The sequence below is a fragment of the Thermobia domestica genome, chromosome 11 (genome assembly GCF_964235325.1).
Source record: "Thermobia domestica chromosome 11, izTheDome1.hap1.1, whole genome shotgun sequence".
NCBI lineage: Eukaryota > Metazoa > Arthropoda > Insecta > Zygentoma > Lepismatidae > Thermobia > Thermobia domestica.
Window position 1 is genome coordinate 162,486,904 of NC_137464.1, and position 12,003 is coordinate 162,498,906.

At 37.9% G+C, this 12,003-nt stretch overlaps 1 protein-coding gene across 1 annotated transcript in view; it reads right to left on the reverse strand.

The window, feature by feature from the left end:
* Window positions 1–835: 835 nt before the first annotated feature.
* LOC145664538 (uncharacterized) overlaps window positions 836–12,003 on the reverse strand; it is a 63,738-nt gene continuing 52,570 nt past the window's right edge. The window contains exon 3 of the mRNA XM_081731297.1: window positions 836–1,033. The gene's annotated coding sequence lies outside the window, so the exon portion shown is untranslated. The remainder of the gene's footprint in view (window positions 1,034–12,003) is intronic.

Sequence of the window (12,003 nt, forward strand, 5' to 3'; positions counted from 1 at the left end):
AGCAGGAAAATAATTGATGTAGTATGCAAATTTGATTTTATACTTCATCAGTACTCTTTCTCTTGTAAAAACAATCTAATTCTATATTTTTAATATAATTTTAAACAATCTAAAAACATAGGTTGAACTATTTAACAATTACTTATCGTCTTTCCGAGTGCAAAATAATGCCCGTTCAATACTACATATAGTGGCTTGTAGCATTGGATCCCTCCCAACGAAAATTTCTGGATTTGCATCTCATTAGAAGAACTCCAACACATTTTCCAAATCAACTAGTTTCAATCAGTCAGCTGTCAATTAACGTTAGAACTGGCCAGACGCGTATCCAGACATTTTTGTTGGGAAGAGTCCAGAGTTTGGGAAGATTCCAATGCTACGCTACACTACGTCTATGGAGTATTGAACTAATGTTATTCTTCATCCAAAAAAAAAAAAAATGATAGTGATTAGTAATTATTGTCTGCTTTATTCTGAGACAAAAATATAGAATTCGATTGTTTTTATGAGGAAAGAAAAAGTATGATACTAATGAAGTATAAGATCAAATCTTTGTGTTACATAAATCATTCTCTGCACAAGGAAGTATAATTTTATTTTAAAAGTATACAAATGTATATCGATTTACGAAGGGTTTGAGGACGGTTATGGACCCGGTGAACTCCCCCATAGGTGCGGTCCTGGATCTAATCCATTGTGACTCATTTTCTCTGAGATCTGGGATACTAACGCCATCTTGTGTGCAAAATATTCACTACTTTCAAACCATTAGCTCCTGTATTTAAAATTTTATTAAAGAAGAAATATTCGGACTTAATAAATCATAATCAAGTAATATAATAGATATACTTTATTTATTGAAAAATAACGTACAAACTTTTAGAAAAGTAGAAAAGTACAAATAAAGATTTTTCTAAAGCTTTTGTTTTTAGAAGTCAAAGTAGAAAAGTACAAAGAATTTTTTTTTTTTTTTTGGTAACTTCTTCAATTTTTCTGCCTCACATCTCCATGTTTCGCTAATCCTTCTTCAGTCCTAGAAATGAATAATATCAGAAATAAGGCTATGAACAGTAACCAACAAAATAGTGCATCTTAATAGGTCTTACATCACTATAATAGATAAAGAATAAGAAACACTCTTAGTAAATAACACAACAGGAAACTCAACATATTTTCAGGAATCGCAAACAGAAAAATAAAGTAGAAAATACTGACAAGTAGCCCAAAACATTAAAAAAAATATTAACAACTAAAACAGAAGGGAAAATAATATTAATAGTAATATTGTATACCAGAGTGATACACCACTCGTGGAAAGAAATAATTTGGTCTGTTGGAAATGAAGAGAAAGGTACGAGTGTAAGGAAAACAAACAGAAAGATCTATTAAACGCACGTAGAATAGGAACAAGTTTGAAATCCCCAGAATAAAGGAAAAGACACTGAGAAACAGTGATATACTTGATGATTTGTATCACTCGTTCAGATAAGAAGTGAAGAAAAATATAATATTGCTATTTTTGCATAGAGGACTGTCATTATAAAGTCATCGTACACTAAAGGTCTTTCCAATGTTTCTAATCTTTTCTTACTATTATTATTGTTTTGGTGAATAACCAAGTTATAAGTAATCATAAATTTAAACAGCTAATCATATACGGGCGGTATATTTCAAATTAATTTATTGTAATGCGTATTATAAAAGGAGTAAGAGCTTTGGTATGGGTGGCTGATAAATACGTAAATACAGAGTACTAGCTGAAATATCCGTTCTTCGTACAGGAGGGATAGGTTTCTGGAAAATATTTGAAAGGTACCTTTAAACCACCTCCGCCCCTCGAATGCTTATTTGATTCGAAAGCAAAATTATAAACCCTTATCTCGTTTTAAGCCCAATAAAGATCTCAGCTCAAGAATCGTTTTAAACAGTTTAATCCTTTCTTTATTTTCGCCATATTTAGCTTCAGATGATTGCGTGCGTGGATGTGGTACTTTATTCCTCGGTAGCTACTGGCAGGGGCTAAACAAAAGTTAATGGTCAACTAACCCATCATCTAAGGAATAAAATTAGCTATACATGTTGGCCGAAATCGGCCAGGGTCAGGCTCGGTTTGTATATGGTACTTTATTTTTTGGTAACTACTTGGCTTGATCTAAACCAAATTTGGTGTGCAAGTAGCCCATTGTCTACGGGATAAAGAGTGTTATATTTTATGGCTGAGCTCGGCGACGGGCAGACTTGGTTTGTATGTGGTATTTTATTTCTCGGTAACTACTGGCCAATTCTGAACAACATTTGGTGGGGAAGTAGCCCATCGTCTAAGGCAGCCTTTCTTAATTGGTTGCCCGCGGACTCCTAAGATCCGTGGAACATATTTAGAGGGTTCGTGCGATTATTTACATAAAATAATTTATAAAAGACACAATTAATACCATGCACCCCTACCTAAATCTCAGGTACTAAGCAAATACAAAAGAAAATTAAAGCTGTCTGCTCCGAACCTTACCTAAAACAAAAATATAAAGGGGATCCGCAATTCTGAAGTAATTGGGAATCACTGGTCTAAGGAACAAAAAGATTGCTATATTAAGTTACCACGCTCGGCTAGGTGTAAGCTCTATTCGGTTTATAAGTTGTACTTTATTTCTCGGTAACCACTGGGAATGTTGAAACCAAATTTTATGGGCAAGTAGCCCATCATCTTTGTTTAGAGGCCGAGTTCGAGAGTCTTGTCTCAGCAACAGATGCCATGTTCTACAACTTCACACGCCGGGACTTGTTAATTCGATTCACAGACTCTGTTTCCCCTGTATGAATTGAAAATGAAATTAACATTTTATATAATTCTCTTAGAAGCAGATTTTATCAGAACACTGAGACATGAGTCTGCTTATCTTTAATCAGCAATTCAGGTACAGAATTTCTTCATGTAACTTGAGGAACTCATAACACACTCTTATTTTTGGCATAATTTTTGAATCCCCAATTCTCCTTTAAGATACGCATTTTAGTCAAAGTCACATAATCAAATCTCAGTCATGACCAATTTTAATCCCAGGCACTGGGGATTATGGATAAGAGTTTTTAAAAATATACATTACAACGTATCAAAACCGAATGAATTTTAGAATATCTTCCGTGGAACTCTAAAACAAATCTGCAACGGTGGATAGAAAGGTTAATCCATTACTTTATTTTTGGATCAAAAGATCCAATATATTTCAATCAAAAAAAAAAAAAAAACTTTTGTACGTCTTGTATCTGGAGAACTACGTATAGTGTAGCAAAATCCAAACTATCACTTAACTCGGTATGATGTGATTATTCCGTAGAAAATGCGAAAACTGGAGTAGGGACCGTTCAAAAATCTTGTGACCCCTGATTCAAAAACTAATTATTGACCAAAAGATCGCAATCTTTTGATCTATTTTTTTATCATTACTAAAATTCTTGTTTACTAATTTTAACTCCCTACAGAAGGGATGCTTGGAAGCCTAAAAAAAAGCACACACACACACACATGCCAATCGAGTCAACTGGTAGAACCTTCGCTCGCTTCAACTATGTAGCAATCAAAATAGGTTTCCATAATCGGAGAAGTGGAGATGAAAGTTATCCTCAGAACGCTCAATCCATACCAAAAAGTCATTTCTCACTATCTCTTACTGTTCCTGCTCCATGGCGATCAAGGGGACTACGGTGACTCAGTTGGATCCCCGGCCAAGTAAATTTGTAATGGACTTGGTGGGCCGTGAAGCGAAGAAGGTATCAAGTGCATTTTGCACCTCTACTAGGGATTTGAACTTGCATATTCTACGGTGATTGCCCAAGGAATGGAACAGGTGATAATCGGACGGTGCAATATCCGGGGAGTATGGCGGATGCAATAGTGTTTCCCATCCAAAACGTGGAAGGGTGTCCCGGGTTATCCTAGCCATGTCAGGCTTAGCGTTGTCTTGTAACAGTAGGACCCCTTTGAGATTCAGAAGTGCTGGCTCCAGAGGTTTGAGATTTTCTTAAACACGGCTCGACTGCTGACAGTACGCAGTTGCATTGATGCTCTGACCAGCTGGTAGCAGTTCCCGATGCATGATGCCGCGAGCAGTTTTCCAAACACACAGGAGGACTTTTTTCTTGCGCAGTGCTGGTTTCGTCTGTTTTGGAACCGGTTCATGGGATGCTAACCAATGATGATGGCGTCGTGGAGCTTCGTACAGAACCCACTTCTCATCACATGTAAACACTCTGTTCACAAATGACTCCTTCCTAAGTGGAGACAACAAAGAAACACAGGTGTCTCCTCGCGTTGCCTTCTGGTCCGGAGTCAAATCATGTGGGTCCCTGACAAGTTGATAGAGGTGCTGCCGAATGGTCTCTCCACTCACACTCACACTGAATTGTAGTCTCAGTTCTTCACATGTTTGGCCACTGTTCGCCTCAATTGCTGCATGAAGATCTTTATTTTGTACATATGTTCTTCCTCCGGCACGTGGTGCGTCTCCGAGTGCTTCGTCACTGTCCTTAAACTTGATAGACCACCGGTGTGCTATCAGCGTATTCACGACAGCCTCATCAAAGGCCTGGCATATCTTCCGACCCCTGCAGCGGCGTTTGAACCCAGATTGAACTCGTACATCATACGCGCCCTTATGAGACTGCGTGGAGGTCCCATGATCAATTTGTCCTTACGAAGTTCACGATGTAACTGAACTGCCACAACCAGGTAGTATGTTGGATATACCACGCCAATAACTGACCTTCGGCATACCTCCATTCGCATTCAATTCACGGTGTGAGGGCCAATGGAACATAAACCTCCACAAAAAGTGACAGAACTCTCTTGGTTACCTTTGTATTTATTTTTTTCCATGGCGATCAGTATTGAAACCGGAACTAGTAATAAATTAATACTGCTTCCGGTTTTAATAGAGAGAGATACAGGCAGACATGGCCTTTTAAGTCGCTGAATCGATTCCAAAAACTGCTTGTTGCTATTTGTTATCTATTTTATTCTATGACGATTAACGTTGAAACCGGGAAAGGTTAATTTTTACGACTTGTAGTTCGAATAGAGGGATAACGGATGAGATGCAACACATTCTTGGGATGCATCTCGATATCTCTTACGGAGTTCAAAATTTCACGGTGCAACTATATATTCATTAATTACTCGTATTATATTTAAATATTATCTTTTTTATCGTTACACACCATGAAATATTTTTTATTGTTTCTAGGTGTATATACCTTTAAGAAAATAAATAATAATAAAATGCATACTTCGTTAAAATATACACTATGTGATCAAAAGTATCCGGACATACGTTTTTCATATTAGGTCCATTGTGCTGCACCTACTGCCAGATCAACGACCTCAATAGTCATTAGACATCGTGAGAAAGCAGAATGGGGCGCTCCGCGGAACTCACGGACTTCGAACGTGGTCGGGTGATTGGATGTCACTTGTGTCAGAAGTCTCTACGCGAGATTTCTACACTCCTAAACATCCCTAGATCCACTGTGTCTGATGTGACAGTGAAGTGGAAACGTGAAGGAACACGTACAGCACAAAAGCGTACAGGCCGACCTCGTGTGTTGACTGACAGAGACCGCCGATAGTTGAAGAGGGTTGAAAAGTGTAATAGGCAGACCGTCACAGAGGAATTCCAAACTGCATCAGGATCCACTCCAAGTACTATGACAGTTAGGCGTGAGATGAGAAAACTTGGATTTCACGGTAAAGTGGCTTCTCATAATCCACACATCACGCAAGTAAATGCCAAATGATGCCTCGCTTGGTGTAAGGAGCGTAAACATTGGACGATTGAACAGTAGAAAAACATTGTGTGGAGTGACGAATCACAGTAGTGGGTATGGCGAATGCCAGATGAGCGTCATCTGTCAGCGTGTGTAGTGCCAACAGTGAAATTGGGAGGTAGTGGTGTTATGGTGTGGTTGAGTTTTTCTTGGAGGGGGCTTGCACCCCTTGTTGTTTTGCGTGGCACTCTCACCAATCAGACCTACATTGATGTTTTAAGTACCTTCTTGAGTCCCACTGTAGAAGAGCAATTCGGGGATGGCGATTGCATTTTTCAACACGATCGAGCACCTGTTCATACTGCACGGGATGTGGCGGAGTGATTACATGATCATAACATTCCTGTAATGGACTGGCGTGCACAGAGTCCTGACTTGAATCCTATAGAACACCTTTGGGATATTTTGGAACGCCGACTTCCTGCCAGCCCTCACTGACCTACATCGATACCTCTCTTCAGTTCAGCACTTCGTGAAGAATGGGCTTTCATTCCCCAAGAAACCTTCCAGCACCTGATTAAAAGTATTCCTGCAAGAGTGGAAGCTGTCATCAAAACTAAGGGTGAGCCAACACCATATTGAATTCCAGCAGTACCGATGGAGTAGTGTTGCCACGAGACGAGACAGAACCCTTTTAGACGAGACATGAGACGAGACAGGCTACTTGTCCCGTCTCGAAAACGAGACGAGACGAGACGGGACATCTCGTGAAATGTCTCGTCTCGTCTCGTGTCTCGAAAATGAAAACGCTGGCGGGAATAGCCAAGATTGAAATTGCCAGTGGTCATATAGATTGCAAAAGGAAAATCCCCTTTGTGAGAAAACATGTTGAAAAGCCTTCATAGAAAAGTATCCTCTGTCTATTGAATGAAACAATCGTTATACATGAGCTTCCAGGAATATCATCCTTAATGTCTTGTCCCCAATTCCCCTTGCTGTAAACTGAGGAATTCTCATTTTTTTCATTTCTGCCTGGAATGATGACAAACAAAATCAAAGACAGGGAAGATTTTTACAAGGTCAAGAAACCGAACTACCACCATCATCTATTCAATTTGAAAACTGGGTAAGGTCTACACTCATTACAGGCTGTAGTTGAAAGTTCTGGCTAAGATGGCGGAAGAGAACAGAACAGACTACACTTTTCTTTATTCTCTGGTGGCGGTATTCTTTTTGCTATATGAACGGAAAACGTCAAATGAAGTATGTCATCTTGTAACTAAAATTTTGTCTTCTCTCTCTCTCTCTCTCTCTCTCTTTCTCTCACACACATACATACACATAAAAACACACTTTTACCATTTTACCAATCGCTTGCTTATTATACAGCAGTTATGTTGTAAAATTCACCTCTTCGTTTGGAAGCCGGGCGAAGGATAAAGAAAGCAAAAATATTGTCGACGAACCCTTGAAATTGTTTGCTTTCAGCAAATTTATGGCACTAACAATACCACTGGAGGTGAAGAGGTTTTACAGGGGGACCTTCCTTTTGTTACGCGGAAATGTTTGATCTGACCAGAGTGCGAAATTGCCCTCTGTTTCCATGTTGAGAGGAGGGAAATACTTCCCTTTCCTAGTGAATAATATTCATTAGGACCTGAATTATCTTCAAAAATGGTTTCTTACAGGCGCATAAAACCTTTCGAACTTGATAAATGTAAAGAACATTTGGTATAATATTAATGGAACTCCGTTGAAAGCAGAAAATATCATGAGAATGATCAAAATTCGAACATTGAAGAACATAATTAACAGAAAAGAAATAGGATACCCAAACCATAGTTTTAAACCTGCTATAAAATGTATATCCTATATTTTTACTAATTCTTTACTCCCATGAAAGTATCCTGGGAGGATATTCTCTCCAATTTTTCAGACTGAAATCCTTTTATCCCGTACGATTTCCCCACCTGACACAATACGAAAAAACAAATGCTGTTAAAATTCATACACATGACCCTTCCGGGACTCAACTTGGGGCCTTCAAGCAGATGGTCTATCGCCGCAGACCGTTCGGCTTGGTATGAAGATGTACGTTGTATGATTGCGAATAGATCACGACAATATAAGAAACTTTAATCCAAAATGGCCACCCAAAAATCAACTTTTTTTTTTAGACCACTAGCTAATCTGGGTGTACTGTCATGAGTTCGTTACACAAACGGGGCGACCACTACATAGTATCACACACCCCGCGGTTATGGGAAGAGATTTGAACCATGGAGGTGAAGACTGGCCCCAAGCATTCTTTCGTCCGATGTGTCGTTCAGCTCCCATTACTATAGCACTTTAAGTAGAGCTTACTGTGCAGTAACATAAAATTTCAATTAAACACTTTCCATTACTCAATAAAATTATTTGGTTCCGAGCTTTTTTTTTAAAAAAAAATAATTGCAACAAATCTAAACATGCTAAAATGGAAAGTAGTTTTTTGATTGGTATGGATTAACACTGTGAAACCTAAAGGCTGGAATATATGAAATCAAAATGTACACACATATCTATCTCTCTATTTATCTATATATCTTTCCATCTCTCTCTCTCTCTCTCTCTCTCTATATATATATATATATATATATATATATATATATATATATATATATATATATATATATATATATATACAGACACTATAAAGCAAGTGGGTTGATAGTATACGGTAGTGTCAGGGATGGTGACACCTTTACATCGAACTTTGCTTTCGTGTAAACATTATTTGACATTAGTGTCTTCATCTTCGACGTACCTATGAGCAATTTACTGTATATTCGTGTATTGAAACTGGTGAAACAAATTTCAATGTTTCAGAATGTAAAAATAATAATAATAATAATAATAATAATAATAATAATAATAATAATAAAATAAAAAATAAAAGCCAGGGTCGACAAGCCTCAGACAACTAACAGCAGAGATATATTATCTTGTAAACTATTTGTCTTTGCCTTGTGAGCTTATTTGAATTTATTTTTAAGACCTTTAGGCAACTTTGGCCGAATGGATGATGATGGGGAAATTAGTGGAATGAAGAAAGTAGTAGGATACTAGACGACTTCGAGAAAAAACACTCATTCGAAAAATGAAAGTAAATGAAATGAAATCTTTGAGTTTTACGTCCCATGGTTATGCCGGTTAGGCTAAAGGAGACAGTGATGATGAGTAATGAATGAAATGGTGGAATGAAGAAAGTGGGAGGAAACGGGAAAACCCCGAGAAAACCCACGCACACGGTGTTTGTCCACCACAAAGTTCATTTCGCGGGGCTGGGATCGAACCCGAGACCCCAAGCACCAGAGGTGAACGCTCTACCACTGAGCCACCGCGGTCCCCACACACATTCAATGTTTGTCCACCACAAAGCTCACATGGCACTAAGCGAGATCGAACCGACTACCACATACACCAGAGGTGAAGGCTTCACGGTGTAGCTGTGACATTTGTTGTCTTATGTGTTCTGGGTAATACTTGTAACTTAGTTGTATCTTGATTAGCATGGTGCACTCTGCTACATTTTACTTTCGTTCCCATAGTATGCTGCCATATATTTTACGAGACAAGACGAGACAAACGAGACGAGACGGGACAAACCTCTCGAGACGAGACACGAGACGGGACGAGCACATTTTTTCGAGACGAGACACGAGACGGGACATGCTTTGCACGAGACGAGACGAGACAGCCTGAAGTTTCGTCCCGTCTCGTCTCGTGGCAACACTACGATAAAGAGCGCCAAGAACTTATAAGTCATTTTCAGCCAGGTGTCCGGATACTTTTGATCGCATAGTGTACATTTATCCAATGAAATAATAATAATAATAATAATAATAATAATAATAATAATAATAATAATAATAATAATAATAATAATAATAATAATAAGTACTAAATTAAAAGTTTAGAAAAAATATTAACACAGCTTATAATGATATTGCAAAATAAAACAGGAACAATAACAAAAAGGTTAAATAAAATTTCTATGCATATGTAACGAGTTCGATTCTTGGTCGGGGTTTTTGCATCGGATACAAGCCCAAATAGAGGCTTATATCCCTTTCTAATCAATAGATGCCTTCAGTATGGCAAAGAAACATTAGGCTTGAATCAATCAATCTGTACAAAAATTTCAACTACCCAGATAAAAATAAAAAAGAATAACATTACGATTATGCCATTTTGACTAAGAGAAACAGATGAAATTAGAAAAGTGAATAATTATTAAATAATTGGTGGAATGAGAATTTGGGAGGAAAGGAGAGATCCTCAAGACAAGACACAGATACTATATTGTCCACCATAAACTCTTGTGACCAAGATCGAACTAGAGACTCTTCGCTCCAGAGACGAGTATACTACCAGTAAGCCCTTTTCCCCGCATTCCCTTGTAATGGTCACATTTCTTAAAACTCCGTCTTAACTTCAGCCTGAGGTTCAAGAACAATATTTATACATATTTTCATATTTCTGCTCCAAACATGAGGCAAATCTAGTGGAAAGCAAACAAATAAACCATTCCAATAGGTCATAATTTCAAAACTCCTTCTGCCACTCACTATTCATTTGGTCTTGCTAACATGTAAGTGAAAAAAAAATCTTGATTTTATGTTATTGTTTATGTGTTTGAGATCCGATTTCAATTCTAGTTGGAAATGAGTAGGTTCAGATTCTAGGCTGAGCCGAAAATCCACGTTTTATGTAATCTTTACGTTGACTTGTTGGACGTTAAATACCATCGAACCAAAAACAAATTCTCCACTCCTTTCGTAAGTATTTAGCTTTGTGTTCTTCGAACACAACACTCCGATAACATAGGCTAGATAATAGAGGTGGAAGTAAAACAGTCCTAAGGCTGTCTTCAATTTGTCAGTTTAAAATATCATTCTGTTTCTTAGAAAGCAAATGTTGTGCTTTGAGTTTGACTGATCGAGTACTGGAACGATTATTTGCAGTGTACGTGGTCATATAAGTAAAGCTTATTTTCATCATTTAGGGTAGAACCAGCCCTCTCCCCCATACACACACAAATATATAAGAATGGATGTAAGCATACCTTACTCAGGTTGATAAAATTATAACAAATGCAAATACAGTAGAAACTCGATTAACCGTCACTCTCTGTTATCCGTCACTGCTCCGGACAGTACTGTACTTTAAATGTGCCGTAATTGACGCCGTCCGCCGTGCAGAGCACGGAATAAAGTGTAAGCGAAATGGACTGAAATAGTCATGCGTCACTTCCGGTCATGCTAGTTTCCACTCAAAAACTTGGTACAGTACTGAAACCCTTATGGAGAAAAGCATGGACTTGAAACACTCAAGATGCCAGAAATTAAATTCCAAACTGTTATGAATTATTTTCAAGACGAGCCTATATTAGTGTAACATGGAAGGAATATGGTTTACTCTGGCCCTCTTCAATCATTATAAGTATTATTCACTTGTATAAGGTTATTTATTTCTTCCAGAACCTTTTAAATCTACTTACTGTATAGGTTTATAACGATATTTCTCTTATCCGTCTATTCGCTTAACCGTCATGGTCCCGGTCCCGAGGGTGACGGTTAATCGTGTTTATACTGTACCACTTTTCCATAGAAGAAGACCACAGCATTAAGCAAATAGAATTAAGCATTCTTTTACAGCAATGAGATGAATTAAACAATCTACACTTTAAAATGGAATGCAAACGAATATTCGTGACTTTATCAGAGACAACTATCTACATCTGACTCTAAAAGAAAGTACCATGCTTTGGGAATGTCGTTACTATGTAAATAGTAAACATTTGAGATTATGTGCTTTTATTTTCAAGCAACTTCCAACGAAAAATGAATGGTTTCCGTTGTTGAACGGTTGTTCGTCGCACAGGAAAAACAGGCTTATGGGAAATATTTCGAAAGTATGTATGCATGACCCTTCAGAAGACCCCGCCTTTACGATGCGTATTTCAATCGAAATGAAATAGTGGTAAGCTAACTCGAACCAAGTGCTAAATATGCCACTCGTTACCTAATCACTTCTGTGTGATTTCCTGTTATTCTAAATTAGTTGCTTCCTAAGAGTCTTCATTTACACACTGGAACTGTGTGGTTTGTATTGAAAGCTTTACATTCTTCTTTTCTCTTTTTAGACCTCTTTTATAAATAACGTTATCAAGTACAGACCTGATCCTTGCGTCTGATATCGTCT